The sequence below is a fragment of the Anabrus simplex genome, chromosome 3, assembly GCF_040414725.1.
Source record: "Anabrus simplex isolate iqAnaSimp1 chromosome 3, ASM4041472v1, whole genome shotgun sequence".
In the NCBI taxonomy this organism is placed as follows: Eukaryota; Metazoa; Arthropoda; class Insecta; order Orthoptera; family Tettigoniidae; genus Anabrus; species Anabrus simplex.
Genome location: NC_090267.1, coordinates 180,484,051 through 180,510,256, shown reverse-complemented (window position 1 = coordinate 180,510,256; position 26,206 = coordinate 180,484,051).

Genomic DNA, 26,206 nt, shown 5'->3' with positions numbered 1-26,206 from the left:
CATTCACTCCGCAATATTGAAGATCCCCCATTTGATATCAATCACTACTGATCTGCATTTAGGGCAGTCGCCCAGGTGGCAGATTCCGTACCTGTTGATTTCCTAGACTTTTCTTAAATGACTGCAAAGAAATTGGAAATTTATTGAACATCTCCCATAGTAAGTTATTCCAATCACTAACTCCCCTTCCTATAATGATATTTGCTCTAATTTGTCCTCTTGAATTCCAACTTTATCTTCATATTGTGATCTTAACTACTTTTAAAGACAACACTCAAACTTATTCGTCTACTGATGTCCTCCCACGCCATCTCTTGACTGACAGCTCGGAATATACCACTTAGTCGAGCAGCTCATCTCTTTTCTCCCAAGTCTTCCCAGCCCAAACTTTGCAACATTTTAGTAACGCTACTCTTTTGTCCGAAATCACTCAGAACAAATCGAGCTGCTTTTCTTTGGATTTTTTCCAGTTCCTGAATCAAGTAATCCTGGTGAGGGTCCCATACACTGGAACCATACTCTAGTTGGGGTCTCACCAGAGACAAATATGCTCTCTCCTTTACGTCCTTACTACAACCCCTAAATACCCTCACAACCATGTGCAGAGATCTGTACCCTTTATTTACAATCATATTTATGTGATTGCCCCAGTGAAGATCTTTCCTTATATTAATACCTAGGTTTTTACAATGATCCCCAAAGGGAACTTTCACCCCATCAATGCAGTAATTAAAACTGAGAGGACTTTTCCTATTTGTGAAACTCACAACCTGACTTTTATCCCCGTTTATCATCATACCATTGCCTACTGTCCATCTCACAACATTATCGAGGTCATTTTGCAGTTGCTCACAATCTTGTAACTTATTTATTACTCTGTACAGAATAACATCATCTGCAAAAAGCCTTATCTCTGATTCCACTTCTTTACACATATCATTGATATATATACATATATATATATATATATATATAAGAAAAAAAGGTCCAATAATACTGCCTTAAGGATTTCCCTCTTAATTATCACAGGGACAGATAAAGCTTCACCTACTCTAATTCTTTGAGTTCTATTTTCTAGAAACAGAGCCACCCATTCAGTCACTCTTTTGCCAAGTCCAATTGCACTTTTTTTTGCCAGTAGTCTCCCATGATCTACCCTATCAAATGCCTTAGACAGGTCAATCGCGATACAGTCCAATTGACCGCCTGAATCCAGGATATCTGCTATATCTTGCTGGAATCCTACAAGTTGAGCTTCAGTGGAGTAACTTTTCCTAAACCCAAACTGCCTTCTATAAAACTAGTTATTAATTTCACCAACATATCTTATATAATCAGATAGAATGCTTTCCCAAAGCTTACATGCAATGCATGTCAAACTGACTGGCCTGTAATTTTCAGCTTTATGTCTATTACCCTTTCCTTTATATACAGGGACTACTATAGCAACTCTCCATTCATTTTGTAAAGTTCCTTCATGCAAATAATAACCAGACAAGTACTTCAGATATGGTACTATATCCCAACCCATTGTCTTTAGTATATCCCCCAAAACCATATCAATTCAAGCTGCTTTTCTAGTTTTCAAATTTTGTATCTTACTGTAAATCTCATTGCTGTCATTGGTAAATTTTAATACTTCTTTAGTATTAGTCACCTCCTCTATTTGCACATTATCCTTGTAACCAACAATCTTCACATACTGTTGACTGAATAATTCTGCCTTTTGAAGATCCTCGCAAACACACTTCCCTTGTTCATTAATGATTCCTGGAATGTCCTTCTTGGAACCTGTTTCTGCCTTAAACTACCCATACATACTCTTCCATTTTTCACTAAAATTTTTATGGCCACCAATTATGCTGGGAGATAATTAGGATTCTCTCAGAGGACAGGAAGGAAAGTAGGCCTCCCTCAAATAATGTACAGGATACAGTAGGTGTAGAGGAGGGATGAGAAGGAAATGGGGGAATTATAGAAGACAGGTGGTCTAATGTTTTAAGGGGAAGAAGATTGCAGGCTAAGGGTTCGGTTCAGGACTAGAATTCAGGACAGGTGTCTGTGAGAAATCGGTTCGAGTCACTGCAGGTAGAACAACCGAGGGAAGATCAGGAACAGGGAACTTTTGATGAGAAGTGTGGAAGCAGGAGGAAGAGAAAAGGTAGGAAAGGGAAATATAGTGTAGTGGAAGCAAAAAGACAGGTGGAACAGGGTCATGGGAAGGAGAAAAGGGAGGAGGAAGTAGCTTCTGCAGCAGTGAGAGAAGATAGGGCTGACCAGGAGGGGAGGGGATCAAATGAGGTGGGTAGGGTTGAGGCTCTGGTCATGGGGGATTCCATCGTTAGACATGTGGGGAGAGTGTGTGGAGGAAAGGGAACCAGGGTAGAGTGTTATCCAGGAATTAGGTTGAGGCAGATGTTGAGGAAAGTAGAAGAGAAGGAAGAGGGAAAGGAGAAGGTGGTAGTGTTTCACGTTGGTACTAACAACGTAAGGCAAGCAGGTATAAGTACCAACGTAGTTGGGGATGTGTGGGATCTGGTAAATGCAGCATGGATGATGTTTAAAGAAGCAGAGATTCTTATCAGTGGAATACTGCGTAGGAGGGATACTGACTGAAATGAGACTATGGAGTGGGTATGTGGGAAACTGGGAGTGAGATTTCTAGATCCTGATGGGTGGGTAGGAGACAGGGATCTGCACTCAGATGGCCTTCACTTAAACCGCAGTGGTTCATGTAAGTTAGGAAACTTGTTTAGAAGGGTTATAGGCAGGTACATTCAGGGAAACGGGGTGGCCTAGGGAGCGGTGTTAAGCAAACAGGGAACTGGAAATCAAGTAGGGATGACATAAAAATGTTAGTGCTCAACTGTAGAAGCATTGTAAACAAAGGAATTGAATTAATTTAATAGATATATACTTACCAGATATTATAATAAGAGTTGAATCATGGCTGAGAAATGATATAATTGATGCAGAAATTTTCTCACGGAACTGGAGTGTATATCGTAGAAATAGGATGGGAATGGTAGGAGGGGGAGTATTCATTCTGGTGAGAGAAGAATTTGTAAGCTACGAAAATGTTAAGGATGAAAAATATACCAGGAGGTACACCTCTACGCCGCACGTTTAAATCTTGCGCGAATTGGAACTCCTCTACTGGAGAAACACTGAACTTAAACGGGACCTACTTAAACCTTTCCTCTGAAGATTTCACAGTGTGAATTTCGACTTGTTTTTGTTTACTATTTATCAAGAAGTTTGGACATTCTCTCATAGATGTCACTGCCGATAAACTATGATCATGCACCGTGGTGTGAAGTGAAGGAACATTTTTGAAGAAATTTTGTACTCATAAGTTTTTTTTCTTTACTAAATTTCGGTCATTTTTTTGTGGGTTGGCAATATTTAGCTTTTTCTTCTGCCAGTTTTGAAGTTAGCCAATTAATAATTTCTGTAATTAATTTTCAGCCAATCCCGTATTTCTTCTTCGATTTTGTGTGTAACTGTTTAATGTAGCCAATAAAAATCTGGGGGTGTGTCTTAATTATTCATGAAAGGTCTTGAACTTTCCCTGAGGGTTTATAAACTGTTGATTTTCTCATCTCTGGCCACTTAATCTACGTCTAACTAAGTGTGGGGTTGTAAAGCAGGGGGCAGGAGGCACCTCTTTCATCAGGCAGCAGGTCTTCAGTAAGGTAATGGCCATTTAACATCCTTTTCTTTTTTTTTTTTGCTAGCTCAGCAGTTTAACCCACGGGAAAGGTCCGAAACTTTTGCCATGTAACCTACCTTTCTGTAATCTAAATTTCTGCTGGCTTATGTAAATATCTTTAATTGTAAATCGGAGATAGAGAGTGCTTTACCCTCTCGAGCTCCCCTTCATTTTGGTTTGAGGTGACAACGTTTTGGTAACTGATTTTCTTCTCTTCCTTAATGTCTTAAATAATTCTTCTACGAGTCACCTCCATAGTTTGGGAATAGCCCCTGTTTCATCAGCCTAGTGCCTTTTAGGTTTTAAGAAGCTACATAGAGGAATGCAAGTATCCGCCTCCTTCCTTTTGTTTGGGCCAATTATTTAACGGTTAGTCCTTTTACTCGAAGGCCCTGTAGGTTGGGTACGAGATACCCCTGTTTCTTTTTGTAAGCTGGGCCTTGAATAGGCGTGGAAAACTGAGAGCGTGTCAGCTCTTTTCACGTGTTGTAATAGTGCCTCAGAGAGGCTTTTAATTCTAATTGTGAGCAAGTGCTCCATTTATTAGGGGTTTTCTGCCCTTTTGAACAAATTGTTGCTTGGTTAAAGTTGAACTAGGAGCTCAGAATTGTAAAATTAGGGCTTGCTACCCCCAAGAATGTTTAAAGGTTGAAATCTTGGATCCTTGTAAGTCTTGTTTCTAAATTGCCATACCGTTGTTATTGTTGTTAAAGTTTTGTTATTCTTGTTTGTTAAAACTTAGAAAATATAACCTTGTTAAAGTTCTATATTAACTTTAATTCGGTAGTTAGACCCATTCTCCCCCGGCACCTTCTTTCACCTCTGCTGTTCCACAGATACCCCAGAACAAGTGGTAGCAGAGCATGGTTGAATGGGTCTCAATTAAGCCCCTTTTGTTGGCTAAACATCCGATTTGACTTGTACTCTAACTATTTTCTCAGTCGCTAGAATTTTCTTTCCTATTTGCTAAATTTGTAAAGTTTCTGTCATCATGTGCAGTCCTCGCGAAGTCCTCCATCCCGGCTACTTGCATAAGGAGGAATTGCTTTATGAATTAGCTATTAGAAGTGTTCAATCTGGAGGCACGGTTGCGACTGATACCACCAAGCTTAAATAATCCCTTGGATTGCCAATTAGTATCCCAACTTTGGGAGAGAAAGATATTGATGAGGCTCTCTCCACTATCACTGACAATACTACTGAGCTAGCACCGGTGGTTAGCTTTTTTGACGTAAGTGATCCATCGCCTAATCAACTTAAAAGAGTACAGGCTAGATTGTACCATTTTTATAAAAGGTGCTGATCTATTGTCTCTTAAATTAAATGACGTTCAGGGGAAGGAGGCTAGTACTCTTGTTGAACAACTTTCTAAAATGTCCAGTAAGGTTAGTCAATTGTTAACTGGGGCAGCAGCTCCCAAAACCGACCAGCTCCCTGTGGTAAACATAAATAATGAGGAGGATTCTTCCAAGGGTGAATAAAGTAGTAAATTTGTGGCTACTCAACAGACGTCTGCCCCATTAGGAAATGAGTCTGATCGTCTTACCTCAATTCCACCATTCGTTTGAATAATGCAGTCTCTGAACCAGCTTCTCCACCCCCTAGGCCTTTACCTGTTATGTCTCCTGGTTTTAGTAGTTTGCCTCACCCTTTGGCCATGTTACTTAGAGGAATTTCTAAGTTTTCAGTTAATTCCACTAGCGATGTCATTTCATTTTTACAATTTTTAGTTGAGTTTCAGGATCACGCTCTTGTGTTTTCGCTTTCCCCTTCTCAAATTCTTCAGATTATTCACCCTTACTCCATTGGTGTCTTCTCAGACAAAATAGTCAGAGCCATAGCTGAACAATCCTCTATAGAAGACTTCCACACCCATCTTCTAGCTAATTTCATTACTACCGAGTACAGTGACTGGATGAAAATCTTGCCGACCTCATCCAAGACATTAAGTTCTACACTAGGGTGTTTTCTCTTAATTTCCCTGAAGATCAAATTGTGCAGGCTATTGTGGGAGGGATTTCACCACCCTACAGGTCATACTTGTGTTTTGCGTCACGTCCGCAAACTTTTGTTGAGTTAGAAGCTATGGCTGTCTCAGCCGAAAGAGGTAGGTATACCGACATCTTACATGTTGCGAAGGAGCCCCCTCCGTCTTCGAGTAATTTTCGGTTTCCACCTCGCCGAACTTCCACAACCCGCAAATGTTATGCTTGTGGGTCAGCAGATCATCTCCGGAACAAGTGCCCTTTGATCAAATCCAATGGGACAAAGGGAAGAGCCGGGTCATCCCAAGGCTGTTTTAAATGCGGCTCGTTTTCCCATATCGCCAAGAATTGTCCGAATGCTAATAGCACCCCCTCCTGTTCAACTTCTGGTGCAACTTCCACCAACGCAAATAGTCAAAAGTGACTAGTGTCATTGGCAGAGTCAGTGTGCTCCCCTTCTTCAGGCTCAGCCCCTGTTAAACCTGATGAAAGCTCAGGAAAAATTTATCATTCGAAGGTCCCAAAGAATGTCTTAGGATTGCGGCGGAAACCCCCACACTGGTTCCTTTTCTCAAAATTGAATTGAACAATGAACCAATTACTGCTCTATTAGATTCTGGGAGTGTGTGTTCCATTATTTCGGCTGAATGGTACTCTAAATTAAAGTCTGTCTGTAAATTTTCTGATTATTGTCCATCTTTGCTTCAATGCGTTTTGGCTAACACTTCTCCATTAGAAATTTTAGGTTTCATCTTCGCCAAAATTAGGATTGCTAAATTTACTTGGAAAGTTAAACTGTTTGTGGCTAAGCATTTGTCTTGCCCCATTATATTGGGAGCGGATTTCATGTCTTTTACTGGTCTAGTGCTTGACATTCAGAGCAAGTCGTGCACCTTCAAGTTTACCAATAATTGTAAAATTGCTTAAATGTAATTCTGTGTCATGTTTATCTACCTGAGTAGCAGGCTTTTAGTATTCGTAAATTGTGTCAGTCGTTTCCAGATGTTTTCTCCGATACTCTAGGTGTTACTGACCTTATTGAATACAAGATTGAGGTTACGGATTCGATCCCCGTTAGGTTTCCACCTTATAGGCTATCTCCTCCTAAAATGAAGGCTCTGAAGGAGATCATAGATCAAATGCTAAAAGATGGTATTATTCAACCTTCTAAGTCGGCGTATTCATCGCCTCTTTTCCGAGTTCCGAAACTCCAAGGTGGCTTTAGGCCTGTGATTGACTATATGGCTTTAAATCTGAAGGTGGTTGTTGTAAACAAGATAAGGTTTACAAGAACACAACTTATTTATTTGCTTCACACAGAATTCTACAGTATGTACAGGAATAAAACAGCAGTGAGTGTAAATACATTCAGAGTGTACATAGTGTATAGAAACAGAAACTCTCTCAAGATTAATCATCTACTTTGCTTCAAGACAATTTTATGTTTTATCTTGAAAATATAGTTCTTGGGAAAGATATAGTTCGTGATAGTTGAAAACTATCATTTGCACTAGCATAGATTAGCTAAGAGAGTTCCTTCTAACTTGAAGTGTCTGAGTTCATAAGCTTGTACTAAATGAAGGCTGTGTTCACAATTAGAGAATCTAATGTGTGTGTCGGAGCTTGAGTGAGCTTGGGGATGTGTGGCATACAACATCGGGGCTCGACATGGATGAAGGAACGGGAAAATGGAGTAGTGACCTGAGGTGAAACCTCATACTACCAGAATTCCATCCACCTGGTCGAGACACATTTTTAAGAGGAGTAGCCTCCGTGTTCGACGTTCAGTGTATTCTGGAGCAGGACACTGGGGAGAATCCTCATGAGTGACAGACAGGGAGCTCCTTATATACTGCACACGACGTAACAGACACGCGCACTGAAGACTGCACGTCGAGTCTCGAATGATCCACGCTTGCTGGCGCTGAGCGAAGAGAGCGGAGGACATACAACACCCTCCCCTCCTAAATACGCCAATACGGCGTGAAGCGGCGCTGGCGGTGGCTACGATGCTGGGCAGGAGCTTCTGACGTCTCTGTTGTATTGTCCGGAGCTGTGACTGGGCGGAGTGGTGCTGCATCATCCTGAAAGGAACCCATGGTTATTAAATGGTCTAAAGCTCATTCAGCAATAGATTTATCTGGCTTAACAAGAGAATCAATAGCGGGATATGGACGGTAGCGCAGGCGTATCTGGTCCTGGTGGCGGCAAATGCGTTTCTCAGCAGTCTGATTCTCGTAGAGACGATGGCCCAAAGATCTGCGGACGACACAAGGTAACCAGAGCGGGTTTGACTTGAATGTCCTTATGTAGACCCTGTCGTTGACGGTGAACTTTGTTGGCGAGGTCTTAGGCTGGACCGGAAGAGGCTGCAACAGAGAAAGTAAAGTTCTGTGAGGTCGTCCATAGAGCTTTTGTGCGGGAGTGACATTATCAGTGCCGGGCAGAGTTCTGTAGTTGCTTAAGAGTTGTAACAATGCTTGGTCTTTAGTTAAGCCTGAAGAGACAGCTTTTTTCATACTTTTCTGAAACGTTTGTACAAAGCGTTCAGCTTCACCATTAGATTGAGGGTGAAAAGGCGGTGCTAGGATATGGCGAATGCCATTATATGTACAGAAGTTCTTAAAAGCAGTAGCTGTAAATTGCGGTCCATTGTCAGAAATTAGGACTTGAGGTAAGCCTTCAGTTGTAAATATTTTCTGAAGAGCACGAATGGTAGCTTCTGTAGTGGTAGTCGAATGCATATCCACTACATAGGGAAAGTTTGATAGAGAATTTATGACGATGAGCCACATGGAATTGAGGAAAGGACCCGCGAAATCGATGTGAACTCGTTCCCATGGAGAAGTAGCAGGAGGCCATGAAGCTAGATCAGAAGACGGGGCGTTCTGATTAATTTGACATTGTTCACAATGGCGGATGAGCTTTTCGATGGCGGCATCAATACCAGGCCAGTAGCAGTGTTGACGTGCCAATTGCTTAGTGCGGGATATACCCCAATGACTTTGGTTTAACAAGTCGAGAACTTGTGTCTGTAGACTAGGTGGGATAACCACTCGGAAGGTGGTGCCGGTTTCGAGGAGTATAACTCCGGCACGAGTCGTAAGACGATGCTGAATACGATGATAAGGCACAAGGTGGGCAGGAAGTTTTTTCTGAAGGGGCCAACCATTGCGGATGTAAGTATGTACCGTAGCCAGTGTACTGTCCTTATCCGTAGCTTTAGCAATGCAGGTAGCGTCAATAGGAAAGGTGGATACGGTGTCTTCGAGTTCTATGTCTAACTGAAGACATTCAGATTCTTGAGAATCGAAGGCGGTATCAGGACCGACTGGTAAGCGAGAGAGGGCATCAGCATTACAATGCTGGGATGTGGCACGATAGGCGATCTGATAGGAATAATCAGAAAGGAACATGGACCATCTTTGAAGCTTTCTGAGGGAATGCTCAGGGATCTTATTACCAGGATGGAATAAGTGTACTAGAGGCTTGTGATCAGTAATGATCAGGAAATGGTTGCCATAGAGATATTCATTGAAACGGCGAATACCAAAGATGATTGCTAAAGCTTCTTTTTCTATCTTGGAGTACCTACGTTGATGCTCATTAAGTGTCTTCGAAGCAAAGGCGATGGGGCGTTCTTGTCCGTGACGATCCTTCTGGGAGAGAACGGCCCGACGCCGTAATCTGATGCGTCAGTAGCTAGCGTGATGAGCTTGCCATGCTGAAAATGAGTGAGTTTAACAGCTTGAACAAGGGCTTTGTTGATCGTTTGCCAGGCCTGTTGGCATTGCGGAGACCACTGAAATTTAACACTTTTTTTGTGTAAGGCGTTTAATGGAGCTGCAACTGAAGCGAAGCGGGGAATGAACTTGTTATAGTAGTTCGCTTTGCCTAGGAAGGATTGGAGCTGCTTGATGTTCTGTGGTACAGGCATGTTTACAATCGCCGAGACATTCCGTTCACTAGGTTGAATGCCATTTTTATCGAGGATGTGTCCCAGGTAGTGAACTTGCGGCTGAAAGAAAGTGCATTTAGCGAGATTCGCTCGTAGGCCATTGTCTTTCAACTTCGTGAGAAGGAGGCGCAGCTTATGGAGATGTTCCTGGTGATCTGCGCCGGTCACAATAATATCATCGAGGTAGTTAGCACAACCGGGAATGGAGGCGGTGAGTTGAGCTAAATAGCGCTGAAAAATAGCAGCTGAGGAAGAGACGCCGAACGGGAGACGCTGGAGCTGGAGCAGTCCGATAGGAGTGTTGAGTGTGAAAAATTGCTTGGATTCTTCGTCTAAAAGTAGCTGTAGATAGGCTTCTTTAAGATCCACTCTAGAGAAGAATTGTCCACCAGCTAGACGACGGAATAAGTCCTCTGGACGGGGAATTGGAAATATATTTGTGTCGATTTGTGCGTTGATCGTAGATCGGAAATCACCACAAAGTTGTACATTGCCATCAGGTTTCTTGATTACAATTAGTGGAGTGGCCCATTGACTGGAATTGACTGGTACCACTATTCCAGCTTCTACGCATCTTTCTAACTCCTTAGTGACCTGGTCTTGAAGTGCCAGGGGTACTGGACGTGCTTTGAAAAAGCGCGGCTTAGCTCCTGATTTCAGCTGTATGTGAGCTGTATAGTTTTTGGCGGTTCCGAGCGTAGAGTCGAAGACTTCAGGAAACTGCTCGAGGAGAGCCGTAATATCAGAAGTAGGTTGCAAAGTAGATACCACGTTGATATTGTAATGCATCTGGAAGCCGAATAAATTAAAGAGATCCATGCCCATAATGTTCGATGCGGTGTAGTTGTTGACTACGAGTAGTGGAATGACCTTCCGAATTCCTTTATAACTGGCGGGAAGCGTGATTTGGCCTTTAATGTCAATCTTCCATTTGTTAAATGTAACAAGCTGGATGTCAGCTGGAGAGCATGAAGGTGAACCTAAGTCGTGATATGTAGCCAGGTTAATGATAGAGACAGGTGATCCAGTGTCTAACTGAAAATCGACAGAGCGATTAGAGAATAATAGAGGAACGATGATCTTGTGAGAATTCTTGGTGGGAAGAATAAGATTTATCTGATCAACTTCCATGTCCTGTCGGGGCTGTATATGCTTCGGGCGCGCTGCAGGAGTCTTAGCAGGGTGGAGCGAACTCTGACATACAGTCTTGATGTGTCCTACTTTATTACATCGTTCACAAGTGGCTTTGAAAAAACGACAGGCACAACGTTCATGATGTTTGAAACATCCTCTGCAGGAAGGCAGGAGTTGCGACTTGCTCTTAGAAGTGGGCTTCCTTGGAGAAGAACGAGAGGGAACCGGGCGAGAATGCTTGGCAGAAAGCAACTTGGCTGCGCGGTTCAAGGTAGCAGAGGACTGGCGGGCTGGAGTAGAGACTTGAGCGACTTTGTGTTTAGAAGCTATTTCTGCCGCAGTCTTGGTAGTAAGTTCGTATACCGTAGCAATACGCTGGACGTCTTCTAAAGAAGGGTTACTCTTCTTGACAGCGTCAAAACGAACTTTGTCCTCAGGAGTATGCAGAATGACCATATCCTGAATGAGGGAATCGGTATAGGGTGTACCACAACCATCCTTGGAACATATAAAGGGTTTAGCTAGACCTCGCAATTCCGCTATCCATTCAGCATGAGTCTGATGCAGTTGCTTCCTGCTCTGAAAAAATTTGTAGCGAGCGGCCACTATGTGCGGGGCTTTAGCATAGTGTTCAGTGATACGGGCCAAGAGCTGTGCGAATGGCACTTCAGAGAGTTGCTCCTCTGGACTTAATTTTTGTAGTAATTCACACGTAGCATTGCCAACCGAACTGAGAAATAGTGCACATTGGCGCTTGTCATCCGTGACGGAATGGCATATGAAATGTTGCTGTAGGCGGGCAAAATAGACTGACCATTCTTCCTTAGCCGGATCAAAAGCAGAGAACGGAGGAATTGCTGAGGGCTGTGTAGAAACAGAAAGAGTTTGCATAGCTGTGAGCAATGCCGCTTGTTGTTGCTGCATGAATTGCTGTTGTTGCTGCTGTAGAGCTTGCAATACGGCAGCTAGCTGCTGGGCTGTAGCCATGTTGAGATGCGTGAGAGAAAAGAACTTGGCTAGCAGCGTGTACTAAGCTGGCTGTAGGCGAGACCTTCACCGGAACAGCTGGGAGTGTGTGAGAGAGCAAGCAAGCTGAACGTGCCGAACAGGTGCTGCGAGCGAGAGCGAGCCTTGGAATGTCGGCTGACTGTCCGTAGTTCGAAGGAGGCTAATAGTTGCACTGTAGAAAAGGCTAACTGCTGGTAGAGGCCGTACAGGTTCCAATGTGGAGTGGTGATAGTTACGGAGTATAGTGTCACTGTGCCAATGAGTGGACGATATCCTGTAAGAGTTTGTTGCCCTGTCATGAATGAGAGGACAACAGAATGTAATCAGTTTTGTACCTCGTTTCGAATGAGTTGGCGACACACTGACCACTGTTCGACTTCGTCGCCAATGTGTTGGTGGCAGATGGCACGTATTTTTTTTTTACCTCGTCGCCAATGAGTTGTGTTGTAAACAAGATAAGGTTTACAAGAACACAACTTATTTATTTGCTTCACACAGAATTCTACAGTATGTACAGGAATAAAACATAAAATTGTCTTGAAGCAAAGTAGATCATTCATCTTGAGAGAGTTTCTGTTTCTATACACTATGTACACTCTGAATGTATTTACACTCACTGCTATCTTGAAAAGATAGTTCTTGGGAAAGATATAGTTCGTGATAGTTGAAAACTATCATTTGCACTAGCATAGATTAGCTAAGAGAGTTCCTTCTAACTTGAAGTGTCTGAGTTCATAAGCTTGTACTAAATGAAAGCTATGTTCACAATTAGAGAATCTAATGTGTGTGTCAGAGCTTGAGTGAGCTTGGGGATGTGTGGCATACAACATCAGGGCTCGACATGGATGAAGGAACGGGAAAGTGGAGTAGTGACCTGAGGTGAAACCTCATACTACCAGAATTCCGTCCACCTGGTCGAGACACATTTTTAAGAGGAGTAGCCTCCGTGTTCGGCGTTCAGTGTATTCTGGAGCAGGACACTGGGGAGAATCCTCATGAGTGACAGACAGGGAGCTCCTTATATACTGTACTGCACACGACGTAACAGAGACGCGCACTGAAGACTGCGCGTCGAGTCTCGAATGATCCACGCTTGTGTGCGTGCGGCTGGCTGGTGCTGAGTGAAGAGAGCGGAGGACATACAACAGTGGTGTTACAATCTGTGCCCCTTCCCGACCTTCAGTCTTGTTTTTCATGGTTTCAAAAAGCTAAGTTCTTTACTATCTTAGACATTTAATCAGGCGTATATCCAGATCCCTCTAGCCAAAGAATCCAAACAGCTGACAGCTTTTGTCACGGACTGGAACTTGTTTGAGTACAACCGCGTGCCTTTCAGGCTCCCCACGGGAGCAGCTGTGCTTACGAGACTGATAGATAGGGTCTTCTCCGACATCAAATTTGAGTACTTATACCATTATCTTGACGATATCGTCGTATTTTCTGAGGCCTTTGAAGAACATCTAGATCATCTGAAAGAGGTCCTTAATTACCTTCGTAAGGCAGGGTTAACCATGAAGTTGTCTAAGGTTGCTTTCGCTAAGCCTTCCATGTCATTTCTAGGGCATATTGTGTCGCCCGATGGTGTTGCTGTTGATCATTCTAGAACACAGGCCATCTGTGATTTCAGACCTCCTAAGAACATCAAAGGTATTGCAAGGTTCATAGGCATGGTGAATTTCTTCAGGAAATTTATCCCTAACTTCGCTAACAGAGCGGCGCCCTTGAACTTACTTCGTAGGAAAGGCGTCAAATTCGAGTGGGGGCCTTCTCAACTAGCCGCTTTTGAAGACCTGAAACTAGCTCTTTGTAATGCCCCTGTTCTTGCTATGCCGGATTTCTCGAAGAAATTCATCGTTCAAACCGAAGCGGCGGCGGCGGCGGTGGCTGCTGTGCTTCTTCAAGAGACCGAACTCGGAAGGCGACCCATCGCCTATGCATCTGGGACATTATCGGCTCAAGAAGCCAAGTATTCCATCTACGAACTTGAAGGTTTGGCAGTCTTATTTGCACTGGAGAAGTTCTGCCTCTATCTGGAACATGTCAAGTTCGACTTGGAAACAGATAACCAAGCCTTAAGTTGGGTCTTAGCTAGGCCGCGTCGTACTGGTCGTATAGCCTGCTGGGCCATCAGAATTTCTGAATTCCAGTTTAATGTTAGGCATATAAGAGGGTCTGAAAATGTTGTGGCGGACGGACTAAGCCTCATGTTTGCTCACGATGTGGAGACCTCCGAGTTGGAAGATAGTTCTTCTCTTCCCGAGTCCATACTTCCTGGGGTAAACGCCATTCTAACGGATGCTCCCATGTTGTTTAGGGATATTGAAAAATATCAAAGTGAAGATCCAGTGCTGGCTCCTATAATGGAAACCCTTTCTTCTGGGGAACATGTCGTCCCTTATGTGTTGAAGAATGGGGTTTTATGTTGCCCATCGGGGCATGATAAGAAGATGAAAGTTGTGGTTCCAGCTGTTCTTGTACCTATGATCTTCAAGTACTACCATGAGACCCCCTTGGGGGGGGGGGGCATTTAGGCATCTTCAAAACTCGCGAAAAGATCCGAGAGATATTCATTTCGAAAGGTATGGACGGTGAAATTCGTGAATTGGTAAAAGCTTGTAAAGCTTGTTTGCTTAGTAAGCCCAGCTTGTCCACTAAGCTAGGGCTACTATCTTCTCATCAAGCGTCGCGCCCCATGGAATGCCTCTATATCGACTACGTAGGACCCTACCCCCAATCAACGGGGAATGCCAACAAATTCATCCTTGTGTGTGTAGATGGTTTCACAAGATTCTCCTGGTTATTTCCAACTAAGCTCGCTACTGCTCAGTCCACCATTTCTTGTTTAAATACCATCTTTGCTTCTTTTGGTCCATGCCAATACTTGGTTTCTGATAATGCTAAAGCCTTTACCTCCAATCTCTTCCATAAATTCTGTTTTGATCTGTCTATCTCTCATGTAACCACTTCGGCGTATTATCCTCAACCATCTCTGGCTGAGCGGGTCAATCGTAATCTGAGATCGGCTCTTATTGCCTATTATCATGATGATCATTTCAGATGGGATACATCCCTGCATTGGTTGGCCTTCGCTTTGAATTGGGCGGTTCATGAATCTCATAAGTTCACTCCAGCTTCATTGATGTTTAATTTGTACCCAACACGCCGCTCTCTAACCTTTGGTCTCTTAGTGATATCCTATCTGAGACAATAGATCCCGATAATATTAGAGATCTCTGGAAGAAGGCTAAGGCCAATCTTAAGGTTTCTCATGAAAAGGTTAGGGAAAGATATGATCGTGGACGGAGGCCCACCAATTTAAAAGTAGGAGATCTAGTCATGGTTAAAAACTTTGTTCCCGTGGGTACCCCCAGATTTCATGGGCCGTGCACCATTTTGAATTTCCTGACTCCAGTAACATTATTAGTGAGCAATCCAGCCACCGAGAGTATCTTTAGGGTCCATATCTCCCTAGTAAAACCTGTATAATTTGTTTGTTGTTTGTTCATTGCCACTAAACTTTTGCTGGACCTTTGAAGGTTATATTTTCTCTAAATCTTAGGCTTCTGCACTTTTGTTGTCTTATCTGTTCTGTATACAAATGTACGATCTTTCCCTCCAGTTTTCCTGCTGTCCATTCCTTTGTGGCCATTACCAAGCCCCCGCCTCCTGCAAATCCAGACTAGTGGCAAATCCTCTTCGACGCCACTGACCCCTTTGCCTCACCAATAAAGATCGTACCCTCTATTCTCAAGTTCCCAACAAACTTTGCTGTCGCCGAGATATTACTGTTTCAGTGTCTCCGCAGCCGTTTGTCGCCGTACCTCCATTGAGGTGGGGTACAGGCCCACTCCACTCCCGTGATGTCAACCTGTGTACGGCGCGCTGGAATACATCTCCCGGCAAAGGCTGAAGTGCGGCGCACCTACCGCCAATTCATCTGGGGACTGTACATACACTTCTGATCTGCGGCGTCCTTCACGAGGACTACCCCTCTCGTAATAGCGGGAGAAGTGTATCTGAGAGAGGTCCGGGCGACCTTGACTGGACATCGGCAGCGGCGGCTGGTCTTGCTGTCAAAATTATCAACATGTATTTTGAATCCTACGGCAACAAAAACACTCTAAATTTGGAGTTAACTAATCACTACCTATCTACTTCCAAAAAAAAAAAGACTTTGAAGATTTTTTTTACGTTCTTCAAAATTCTTCCACAAATCCACATTAAAAGACTTTGGAAATTCTTCTTCAATTATTAATGTCTCTTCCATGTTCTTCCACAAATCTATTTCCAAGGAATTAGAAATTTTCGTCAACTAATGATAATTTTTAAAAAATTCTTCTGTCACCCCTTGGAAGGACATTTGCGGGGGGGAGGTCTGTACCAGGAGGTACACATCTACGGTGCATTTAAATCTTGCACCAATTGGAACTCCTCTACTGGAGAAACACTGAACTTAAACAGGACCTACTTAAACCTTTCCTCTGAAGATGTCACAGTGTGAATTTCGACTTGTTTTTGTTTACTATTTTTCAAGAAGTTTGGACATTCTCTCATAGATGTCACTGCCAAAAAACTATGATCATGCACCCTGGTGCAAAGTGAAGGAACTTTTTTGAAGAAATTTTGTACTCATAAGTTTTTTCTTTACTAAATTTCGGTCATTTTTTTGTGGGTTGGCAATATTTAGCTTTTTCTTCCGCCAGTTTTGAAGTTAGCCAATTAATAATTTCTGTAATTAATTTTCAGCCAATCCCGTATTTCTTCTTCGATTTTGTGTGTAACTGTTTAATGTAGCCAATAAAAATCTGGGGGTGTGTCTTAATTATTCATGAAAGGTCTCGAACTTTCCCCGAGGGTTTAAAACTGTTGATTTTCTCGTCTCTCGGCCAATTAATCTATGTCTAAATAAGTGTAGGGTTGTAAAGCAGGGGGCGGGAGGTGACTCTTTCATCAGGCAGCAGGTCTTCAGTAAGGTAATGGCCATTTAACATCCTTTTTTTTTTTTTTTTGCTAGCTCAGCAGTTTAACCCACGGGAAAGGTCCGAAACTTTTGCCATGTAACCTACCTTTCTGTAATGTAAATTTGTGCTGGCTTATGTATATATATTTAATTGTAAATCGGGGATAGAGAGTGTTTTACCCTCTCGAGCTCCCCTTCATTTTGGTTTGAGGTGACTACGTTTTGGTAACTGATTTTCTTCTCTTCCTTAATGTCTTAAATAATTCTTCTACGAGTCACATCCATAGTTTGGGAATAGCCCCTGTTTCATCGGCCTAGTGCCTTTTAGGTTTTAAGAAGCTACATAGAGGAGTGCAAGTATCTGCCTCCTTCCTTTTGTTTGGGTCATTTATTTAACGGTTAGTCCTTTTACTCGAAGGCCCTGTAGGTTGGGTACGAGATACCCCTGTTTCTTTTTTTAAGCTAGGCCATGGAAGTCCAGAAAGCATAAGACATTTTTGGTGTTGCCTTGAATAGGCGTGGAAAACTGAGAGCGTGTCAGCTCTTTTCATGTGTTGTAAAAGTGCCTCAGAGAGGCTTTTAATTCTAATTGTGAGCAAGTGCTCCATGTATTAGGGGTTTTCTGCCCTTTTGAACAAATTGTTGCCTGGTTAAAGTTGAACTAGGAGCTCAGAATTGTAAAATTATGGCTTGCTACTCCAAGAATGTTTAAAGGTTGAAATCTTGGATCCTTATAAGTCTTGTTTCTCAATTGCCATACCGTTGTTATTGTTGTTAAAGTTTTGTTATTCTTGTTTGTTAAAACTTAGAAAATATAACCTTGTTAAAGTTCTGTATTAACTTTGATTCGGTAGTTAGACCCATTCCCCCGGCACCTTCTTTCACCTCTGCTGTTCCACAGATACCCCGGAAAAAAAAAAACATGAAATTCTGGGTGTAAGGATCACCTCTAAAGATAATAGGCAACTTGATGTATTTGGAGTGTACAGACCGGGAAATGGTAGCGCTGATGCTGATTCAGAATTATTTGATAAGATAATCAGCTATGTTGGAAATGATATGGAAAGGAATGTGATAGTAGCAGGTGATCTCGATTTACCGAATGTCAATTGGGAAGGTAATGCAAACGACAGGAAGCATGAACAACAAATGGCAAATAAGTTAATATGGGAAGGGCAGCTGATTCGGAAAGTGATGGAGCCAACTAGAGGGAAGAATATTTTGGATGTGGTGCTGATAAAACCAGATGAGCTCTACAGAGAAACCAAAGTAATAGATGGTATTAGGCTATGGCCACACTTGCGTGTTTTCCCGCAGCGGGACTGTGTGTTTTTCAAGCAGCTCAATTTTTTCTGGGTGATTTCCGAAAAAATAGTAGCATTACAAAAATGTTGCAAGGTTTGGGCTGGGAAGACTTGAGAGAAAGGAGACAAGCTGCTCGACTAAGTGGTATGTTACAAGTAATGAAAGTCATTTTATTTTCCGTATTGAAAGAATCTCAATAATAATATAAGAAAATTTATTGGACTCCAACCTATTCAATACATTACAGGATGTTAACATTTTTAGTTAAACATCGTTAAAATGGAGACATGTTATACAACAAATCGCTACCCCTTTAAAAAAACATGATATTAGGGTAGCCGATACGACCCATAATTCTAATCAAAAGCTATTTTTCAACCACAATAAGATAAACTTGGACAACAATAAATTTTCCGGCTCTGGCATTTATAGACTGAAATGTGCTGAATGTAACAGTTCATATATCGGTCAAACTGGTAGAAGCTTTGCAGTTAGATATGCAGAACATTTCAATGCCCAAAAGCACAATAAACACTCAGCCATGAGCATCCATATGAAAGACACCGGACATAGCTTTACCACAATCGAACAGGATCTCCAAATTTTAAAAAGACTAGATAAAGGCAGGCTCATGACTGAGTTCGAAAATTTATACATTTTTTTGGACCAAAAATATAATAAGAATAAAAATTTAAATGATCCAATAGACAACCGAAGCCCTCTTTACGAACAATTAATATTTTCGCTCAATAGTTTAAATCTGAAAGACAAAAGACTTGTTAACGTCCTCAAAACAAGCTCTCCAAGCACCCCCACTAAGCGGCTCAACTCATCACGCCCCTATTCTCCCTCCAATACACACAACTCCTTCCCAAGCGCCAATCACATACCCACAGCCCCGCCTTCTCAAATCCACTCCCCTCCTCTAAGACGTCACACATACAACACGAGGAGCAGGACATTAGCGACAGCCAGTGCTCCACAAAACTCCTAACAATTAGGTAACAGCTCAACAGCTTTCAAGGTAAGTTTTAACTTTCACATCTTTCATTTCTCAATGATTTCCCCATTTCTTCTCTTTTTCCATCATTTCACTTAACTAATTAAGACAAATCCTCCATTTTCAGATTTCCCTCACATGTAGGACAGCTCAAACACCGATTGCACCACACAACATTTTCGACCGTTGCCCATTCAACCAACAACTGACTTTCCCACACTTCAACAACAATATATACGCAAACCTTTAGTCAACTAGGAAGAACCTAATGATGTTTTTAACTATCTTCATTTGAACCCGGTGTTGTTTTAACTCTGTCTTAGCACAGCCTCATTTTATAATCAACAAAAGCTGTTCACTTGCACTGTGCACTCCATTCAAATAGGACCAACGGAGTTGACTACCTCATGAATCCTAGGGCGAATTATTTTGGTTGGAGCCAAATTACAAATAGACAAATTGGAATGTTTTACCTCATCAATTTTAACAATTATAAATAAGTGTACAGTAATTATAAATTGTGTTTTATTTTGCGAACATTTGTATATACTACGTAGAACTACCATCGAACTCAATATCATATAGGCTTTGATTACTTTCATTTTTATACTGTGCATATGATGACCTCATTTTAATATTAAGAAACCACTAGCGTATTTTACTATGTGTAACTAGTCTATTGTTATTTCGTTTAGGATAGGATTTTGTACGTGTTTTTTAATGTATTCTTTCTTACATATTATGTTCATAATTTCCAACCAGACGTCTGGTTTAATTTTGAGGTGCTTTGATATGACTGATGATGCCCCACATGGAGGGCGAAACATGTCTCCATTTTAACGATGTTTAACTAAAAATGTTAACATCCTGTAATGTATTGAATAGGTTGGAGTCCAATAAATTCTCTTATATTATTATTAAGTGGTATGTTCCGAGCTGTCAGTGTATATATGGCATGGGAGAACATCAGTAGTCGAATAAGTGTGAGTGGTGTCTTTAAACGTAAGATAGATCACAATATGAAGATAAAGTTGGAATTCAAGAGGACAAATTTGGGCAAATATTTGTTTATAGGAAGGGGAGTTAGGGATTGGAATAACTTACTAAGGGAGATGTTCAATAATTTTCCAATTTCTTTGCGATCATTTAAGAAAAGGTTAGTAAAACAACAGATAGGGAATCTGCCACTTGGGCAACTGCCCTGAAATCAATCACTACTGATCTGCATTTAGGAATTGATAATGTTTTGGGGGATATACTAAAGACAATGGGTTGGGATATAGTACCATATCTGAAGTACTTGTTTGATTATTGTTTGCATGAAGGAACTTTACCATATGAATGGAGAGTTGCTATAGTAGCCCCTGTATATAAAGGAAAGGGTGATAGATATAAAGCTGAAAATTACAGGCCAGTCAGTTTGACATGCATTCCATGTAAGCTTTGGGAAAGCATTCTTTCTGATTATATTAGACATGTTTGCAAAATTTTTAACTGGTTTGATATAAGGCTGTTTGGGTTTAGGGAAGGTTATTCCACTGGTGCCCAACTTGTAGGATTCCAGCAAGATATAGCAGATATCCTGGATTCAGGAGGTCAATTGGACTGTATCGTGATTGACCTGTATAAGGCATTTGATAGGGTAGGTCATGGGAGACTACTGGCAAAAATGAGTTCAATTGGACTTGACAAAAGAGTAATGCAGATCAGTAGTGATTGTTGTTGTTGTTATTGTTGCCATCATGTTATCCTTAGCTGACTTCTTTGCTAGTAAGTTCCTTCAATTTCTCCTTACTTCCACAGCCATTTCTATTTCTTTATTTCTTTCCAGCCTGCACTTCCTTCTTAGTCTCTTTACTTCTCTGTTATAATATAGTGGAACTTTACACATCCTTACCACCTTTATTAAAGGTACAAACCTTTTTTCACTTTCCTCAACAATTGCTTTAAACCCATCCCAGAGAATGTTTACATTTTTATTTACCGTGTCCACTGATCATAGTTACTTATTAAAAACTCCCTCATGCCTGTTTTATCAGCCATATGGTACTGCCTAATAGTCCTAATTTTGATATCTTCCTTTCTTTCACATTTATTTTTAATTATCACAAAAACAGCTTCATGATCACTAATACCATCTATTACTTTGGTTTCTCTATAGAGATCATCTGATTTTACCAGCACCACATCCAGAATATTCTTCCCTTTAGTTGGTTCCATCACTTTCTGAATCAGCTGCCCTTCCCATATTAACTTATTTTCCATTTGTTGGTCATTCTTCCTGTCGTTCACATTACCTTCCCAATTGACATTTGGTAAACTGAAATCACCTGCTACAATCACGTTCCTTTCCTTATCGTTTCCCACATAGCTGATTATCTTATCAAATAATTCTGAATCAGCATCTGGCTACCCTTTCCTGGTCTGTAAACTCCAAAGACATCAAGTTGCCTATTATTTTTAGAGATGAGCTTTACCCCTAGAATTTCGTGTTTGTCATCTTTAACTTTTTCGTAGCTTACAAATTTTTCTTTCACCAGAATGAATACTCCCCCTCCTACCATTCCCAAATTTGTGTGTGTAATCTCCACAATGCTATGACCCATGCTCCGATGATCATCCCACGTTCAAAGTCGTGGTAACTGAAATTGAGTGTAGTAGTTGTGAATTCTTGTGATCTTGTTTTTTACTGTAAATAATCAGAAAAGTAAAAATACACAGCCTGTTTCCGTCATTTGACTGGGTCAGGAAAGAAATGAATGAAGCCCCCATCTAGTGGTGAGAATAGAAACTGTGCCAGCTGCCGATGCCTGTTGGGTCTACTGCTGAAATTCAGATCACAGGATAAATGTAGTTCCCTCCCAAAAGAGAACACAAGCCATAGTCTATCCTGTTGTTTCATGGAGCAAAAACCGATATGCCACTAAAAATAATGGCAGATGTTCATCCCAGTCACATTGGTTCTGTCAGTTCACTTCCCAAGTATTTGAAGTGTTCTATTATTTCCAGTTCCTTGCCTCCAGTTTTTATAGTTCCTTTTCCTTCTTTTACTTCGTCTACTCCTCTCTATTGTTTTGCTCTTCTCCACATTGATCCTCAAATCCCCTTGTTCAATCCACGTATTTAGTACATTCAGTTGTTGTTGTACCTCCTCCTCATCTTTTCCTGTGTTCACATCATCTGCAAGCATCATTACATTAATTCTTTCCCCTGTATAATCTTTCCTTGCTGCCTTTTCAATGTCATCCATCACCATTATAAACAGTAAATGTGACAGGACGTACGCTTCCTTGTTTTAGCCCACTGTCAATTCCAAACCATTCTCATCAATCTACTGTTGTCTTCATGCAGCTGCAACAGTCTATATATATAAAATCCATAATTCTGTTTAACATTCACAGCAATATTGAGGAAATGAGAAGGTTTCAAAAGCAGAAATTGGTACTACTTATAGATTGTTATGTCTTATTTACAAGAAAAATAGAATGGACCATGACTTTCGTACTTTCTTCAGTGAAGTCGTCATTGCATATTCACCACGATGACATAGGTACATGGCTATATCTATCGGCATGAGGTTAAACTGAGTACGTTCTGGCTTCTGTTGCCTTCTACAGATATATTTGAGAGACTTAAACTGGTACCAGCTATGGCTTACAAGAACAATGCAAGTCTCCCTTGAGCAAGCGAGGAACGAGGTCACTTTGTATAGTGCGTGCCGTAAATATGATTGGTATTGAGCAGTACCGGGCTGCGATTGGGAGGTGGCAGCTGAAGCAGAGGAAGGAGGCCAAGAATGGACTGGCAATAAGAAAAGAGGAGGTAAAATGGGGTGAAGCGGTGCTGGTAGCAGCAGTGTTAGTTGTGCTTCTGGTTGTTGGGGGGGAAGGGAATTAAACCAAGGCCAAAATACCAGTGGCAAATTCAGCATGGAAGATTTGACAGCACTTAAGGTGGTAGAGAAGGAAGTTATACAAGAAAATTGTCAATGGGATAAGGTCAAGAAATAAAAGACATGATGGAAGAACAGAGAAAGGAGATAGGGAACATGAAGATATGGTTAGAAACGAAGACTGAGGAATTGAACAATAGAGCGTGCAACAATGAGAAAGAAATAGAATTATTAAGAGGGAAGGTGAAACATCTAAAAGAGGAGGTGATGATGATGATGATGATGAAGAAGAAAGAAGCTGAGGGATACAGGCAGGAGAGAATGAAGAAAACCATATTTATACATGGTGTGGAAGAAGGTGAGAAGGAAGGAAGGGCTAGTTTAATCTATAAGGTGGTAGAGGTCATACAGGATAGGATGAAGATAAATTTCAGTGAAGTTGACATAGACGATGTGGAGAGAGTGAGCAAAGCAAAAGGACGGAGACCAATTAGGGTACAGTTTTTCTCTACCCTAATGGTAGAAATTGTGTCAAGAAATGGCAACAACTTGCAGGGTCAGAAAATATGGGTGAAAAGGGACATGGGAAAAGAAGGTGGGGAAAATATGAAGATTCTGAATAGGCATCTTTGGAGAGCGAGACAGCAAGGGCTAAAAGCCTGCATAAGAGGTCAGAGACTAGTGGTGATGAATGGGAGATGGGTTAGAGAGCACACAGTGTCGAAGCTTAAAGAGATGGAAGAACACATCAGTTCCGAGGGGGGAGTGATGGCAGTGCAAGATGGAAGGCAGGAAGCGGAAACAACGTGGGGCGAAGTGGAGGAAGGAGTGGAGATCAACGCATGTGGAAGTGGACAATGCAGTGTGGATACAGAAGAGCAGAGCAGTGAACGGGTGAGTGAGGGTGAGCCGCAAGAACCGGCGGGTGCAGTGTGTAGTGGTTTAGAGAGCAAGAAAGGACATGAGAAGAGTGATCGACAAAAAGGTAAAAGAAAAGCCTTGCAATTGCTGCTACATCCAATAAAGATGATAGCGCAGATAGATAAAGGTGGAAGAAGGAAAAAGAAAGAGGGAGAAGAATGGTTTAATAAAGAGCGTGAAGGTATGCGAAAGAGGGTGTTGAGAGTGTAAGGAGATTATAGGAAAAAAGGTGGGAGCACAGAAAGAGAGGTCTTCTGTAAGTTAAGGAAAGATTACAAAAAGAAAATTTGTGAGGTAAAAGCCTATACAATATCATGTCTAAAAAGGTAAAGATGTTATGAACAGAGGAAGAAGTAGGAGTCTAAAAGACTTGTGGGGTTAAGTTTGCAAGGGGGCGGAGCATACGGAGGGCATGGAATGGTAAAGAATGTTAAGAAAAGGAGGAATTGAAACTGGGAATGAGGGGGCGAGAGCTACAAGGAGTAAGTTATAACTATATTGGAAAATAGGATGTGTGAATATTGAGGGGTTAAGAAACAAAATAGGAAATAAGGTTAGGGAAGTAGTAGAAAGTTTTGACGTTGTGGCACTTTTGGAGACGTGGTTAGAAACAGGGAAAGAGATTTCATGGAAGGGGTTTGTGATTAAATATAAATATAGAAGAAATGAGAGGAATACGGGACGCGCCCCAGGAGGAATGGTAGTACTAATTAAGGAAGAAATAAAATTAGTGAACTAATAGAAGAGATTGAGACAGATATGCAAGAAGTTAATATGAGATGGGTAGAAGGAAGGATGAAGAGAATAAATCTAGCATTTGAGCATTTGCATATTGCCATCCAAGTAGTTCCGTATACACAAATAAGCATCTTTTTGAAGAGCTATTGGTGGAGATTAGTATGATAAGAGAGAAGTTTGCAGAAGAAGAGGACATGCTGCTATTTGGAGATTGGAATGTGAGAATAGGGGAACAGAGCCCAGTATATAGTAGGGAAGAAGGGAGGTGTATGGTGAGAAGTAGAAGAAGTGAGGATAAAATTATAAACAGTTATGGGGGAGAAGCTCTTAGAGTTGTGCGCAGCAGGGAATTTATATATTCTGAATGGATGGAAAGAGGGTGACAGAACGGGAAAATTGACCTTTGTTTCAGAGCAGGGAGGCAGTGTGATAGATATAGTTTTAAGCTCGGAGGGAGTGTTAGAGGATATTGTAAGGATGGAAGTAGGAGACTGGGTTGAATCACACTATTTCCCAGTGTGGGTTCTGTTAAAAAGGGGGGAGGAGAAGAATATAAGGAAAGACGTTAAGATGAAGGATGAACTAGGGAGTGGGTATAATAAGTACAAATGGACAATGGACAGAAAAGGTGGAAAGGGATTGGCATAAGGTAGCAAAAGAAGAAGTACACTTACTGAAATATGGGTGGGAAAGAGCGTTAGAGGAGAATAATATTGATAAAGCCTCGGAATTGCTGCTACATCCAATAAAGATGATAGCGCAGACAGATAAAGGTGGAAGAAGGAAAAAGAAAGAGGGAAAAGAATTGTTTGCTTGTTTGTTGTTTTAAGGGGCCTAACATCGAAGGTCATCGGCCCAAGAATTGTTTAATAAAGAGTGTGAAGGTATGCGAAAGAGGGTGTTGAGAGTGTTAGGAGATTATAGGAAAAAAGTGGGAGCACAGAAAGAGAGATCTTCTGTAAGTTAAGGAAATATTACAAAAAGAAAATTTGTGAGGTAAAAAAGGTGTGGCTAGAGGAACAAACTGAAGCCATAAATAATGAAGTTGAACAGCACTAAAAAAGTGTGGGGAAGGATAAACAGAATAATTAAAGGGGGAAGGAGTCTAAAGAAAACGAGTATTGAGGAAGTACAGTGAGTTAGCTACTTTAGGAAATTACTCGAGGGAGTGGGGGGGGAAGGGGAGGTATGGTTGAGTCAGACGGGGGATGAAGCAATTTGGAGGAATAGAAGAGTGGCAGTTTTCGAACTAGACAAGGAAATTACAAGAGAAGAAGAAGAATTAGGGTAGGTCGGCAGGGGGTTACAATAGTATCAATAATAAGTTTTGGAAAGAAATTAGCAAAAATGGAACAATGATAGAGGGCATAGTTAAACTATTCAATAAGATTTTTGATGAGGAGAAGTATCCTAGGGAGTGGGAGACAGGAATTGTATGTGCAATATATAAAGGAAAGGGTAATAAAAACTGTATGAATAATTATAGGGGAATATCTCTGTTAGATTCCTTAAGTAAAATTTATACAGGGGTGTTAGCGAACAGGTTAAGTGAATAGGCAGAAAGAAACAAAGTATTGTCAGATTACCAAAGGG